Raw genomic sequence first — 3527 nt, forward strand, 5'->3', positions numbered from 1 at the left:
TGTGTGTGTGTGTGTGTGTGTGTGTGTGTGTGTGTGTGTGTGTGTGTCTCTGTTTAGACAACACATACTCTTATCAATCTCTGCACAATAACAGAAAACAATTTGCTAATGTTTTGAAAATAGCTTTCCCTTCCCCTGCTCCAGCATTGTGAGATGTATGCACAATTTCATAAACACAATCAGTGCGCTGAATGGCGGCACTGATATTCTGAAAAAAAAAAAAAAAATCTCATTATTGTTCCTGAGCTATGGAAAAGCAGTCAATGGCCCATATCACACATACTGCCCACACCTCCTCCTCCTCCCCCACAGCAGCCCACCATCACACAAAGCTTCATTCCACCTCGCAGCAAACAATACGCAGGAGTTTACTGAGAGAATATTACTGATGACCCAAAAGAAATCATCAGCAGGCCGGCTGCAACCTGCCTTACATTCTTCAGGTGTCACCGGTGGCCCCTGTTGTTGAGATCACCGGGATGCACCGCTGGGCACACCGTATCATCGTGCACTTATTTTATATACCGTGTCACAGAGTCCGCCTGCGAGTATAGATTTCCAGTCTTTTGTGACTCGCTCCATCTTCCCCCCTCTGTCTCGTGAACAAGTGTGAAGAGAAGTGGCCACAGAGGAGTGCAAGTAAACAGGAAATGAATGATGGGCCCTGTGGGGTTACATGCATAGAGGTGGAGTTTGTGACCAGGCAGACAGGTTTCTGGGAACACTGAGCCGGAATACACAGACAGCTTCGGTGATGGATGATTACAGTCCGGTGCATAATCAGAGGATTTCAATGAGCGCGTGTATATAAGGGCACGTGCATCAAGCCTTTCACAACACTGCTCAGCTTAGAGGGTTTGTGGTTTGTCCAAAGCTAACAGTGTGTCATCATTTTGGGGTGTTTTATTCCTACACCAGAGTTTAGAAATTCACCTGCAACATATTTAGTCTAAGACATTATCACATTTATCTTTAAAATGTCTTCAAAACAATAGTCACAATAACATGGACTGAACAGAATCAGTGTGAACGCTGATTATAGTCAGGCTCAGCTAATCATCAAGGTATCTAAAAGAGAAACATGTGTTTAAAAACACATTTTCTAGCTCTATGAAATGTGTCAAAATCACTGAATGGATCGCCATAACACTGAATATATAGATCAGGTCTAATGACTTAGTCCTTTGCTGATTAGCGGATGTTAGCATGCTAACAGGCTAGGCTAAGATGGAGCTTGTTAGCATTGCCCCCGTGAGAATGTTTCCCTGCTAGCATTAGCATTTAGCATAAAGCAGCACTATGCCTATAGAAAATAGCCTCTCAGAGCTGCTATTAAGGCTGTAGACTCTTTGTCTTGTTCAAAATAGGTTCACAAAGCCCCCCCCCCCACCCAAGTAGCTCATTTGCTACCTGGAGAATGTATTTATACTGAAGGTGACACCTTAGTTTGTATCATCCTCTGAAATCAGCGCAGAGGTCAGCCAGAGGGACACGCTTTGTTGCACATGAAACTCCCCACTGGGAAGTGATCCATTACCCTTTATTCCAAAAAAATAATATTCTATAGGCCTATGTAGCTCCCCCTATACCTTATTAAAATATAAGGGGGCAGCTGTCCCAGTGAAGCGTTTTGAGCCCTTGTGCCTTCCTGCACACAGTAAATGTAAATGAAAGTCTGTGAGGGTTCAGTGTTTTAAGGCTCGGGGTGAACATTGGGGACGGGGCCCGCAGTATTTACTCTTTCAACCGTGATGTTCATCAGATCAGTTGCAAACTCTGGCAAGTACTTGAGTCTGACATTTGATGATGTAAGGTTTATGGTGATCATCACAGATCACTAAATATCAGGGACTGTCTGGTCCGAGCTGATATATTCATCCCTGAAAGCAGGAGATGCACTCGCTTGATACACTGCCCCCGAATTTCTGTCCTTGTCAAGAATGAAAAGCCAGTAAGGACCCATCACAATGTGTGAGGGCTTTAAACAGAAAGACTGTTCTATAAGATAGTTATTGACCTGTGTGGCATATATCATGCTTTCTCAGTTGTGACTTACAAGCCAAGCGCAATAGAGGAATAGGACCACGTATTATTGAGCAGCGTAGCGCCAGATTCAGAGAAAGCTGCCATTCACTGCACAGCTGACAATCTGTGGCAAAGAGCAGATACGTGTTTAAAGCCCCGTCCATGCAGAATGCACATGGAACCCTTCATCCTGTGGCTTTACAATAAACATCGGTTTGAATGTATTTCATGTTAACACTTGATTTACACTATTATGCTTAACTTTAGTTCTCACATAATTACTTTTACATAGAAAATGTTTCCTTCATTATTTAAGCCTCATGTTTGAATAGTTGCTTGGATGTTTTTTTGTTTTAGGAGAATCTTCTTTACTTCTTAACTGTGCAAGTTGCTTCACTTTTCTCCATGATGAAAACATGAAGTACAACTTTGAGGTATTTTACTTAAGTATTTCCACTTGGTGCTACTTTATACTTTATACTTTTACAGTCATTGTTACTGGTTAAGGTTCAGATTAAGAGTTAATATAAAAAAAGCTTATTAAACACAATGCAATGTTTAAGTTTGGAACCGTGTAAAACAACCTTTTCTGTAGTTATAAGCAGTGCGTTTGTTTGTTCCCCTCTGAACTTCTCCAATGGTTCCATGCTCAATGTGGTGAAATGTTCCATTGTATTTTTTATATTGGGTACTTTACATATTGTTGCTAATCATAGTAAACCAATACCACACTGTGAAAATACTACAAGTAAAGGCTTGTATTCAAATGTATACGAGAAGGTAAATGATGTGAATACTGCAACATAAACAAGTTGTGCTGAATTGAGAATAAAAAAAACCGTTTCAAGGTTCAAGTGATGTAATGGACTGACATCGTCGCATTGAAGTAAATCAGTCAGTATACTAAATAGATGCAATAGTGGAATGAGGAGATTACGTATCGTTTTTGGATATTGGTGATGGAGTAGAGGTCCTGGCCTGATTAGCTGTTGTCCATTTGACTTCTGGAAGGACATGTTTTGCTTGACACCTATTTCTTTTCCAAAAAAGTCACCCTGTGCTCATGCTTTTTGCAGGAAGTCCTGGAGTGAGAAGAAGCACCTCAGAAACACCTCGGCAGAGATCAAACCTTTTAGTGACCTTCCAGCACATCGGACAATCTCTCCGCGCACCGGTGCACCAACCATCAAACCCCATGTGGCCTCCGTGAAGTACAGAGTAATCAAGGTAAAATTGAAGGGGGTGTCGGTAAACACTGGTTCAATTCCATGAAAAGAGAGGGAAACGTGTGTACTGTACCTGTGTGTGTGTTTGTGGTGAAAATACGCCACCTGCTGTAGCTCAGTGTCACTGCAATCAAACAGCTGTAAGATTCACAGGTGGCAAAAAAATAAACAAAGCAATTCTGAAGCATGTATGGGCTATATATATAGCCCATACATTATACTGTCCATTTCATACAGGGCGACGAAAATGAGCTCCAGTGCTTCAGTGATCTTCAG

This window comes from Anarrhichthys ocellatus, unplaced genomic scaffold (assembly GCF_004355925.1).
Source record: "Anarrhichthys ocellatus isolate YVR2014 unplaced genomic scaffold, GSC_Weel_1.0 scaffold18, whole genome shotgun sequence".
Lineage (NCBI taxonomy): Eukaryota > Metazoa > Chordata > Actinopteri > Perciformes > Anarhichadidae > Anarrhichthys > Anarrhichthys ocellatus.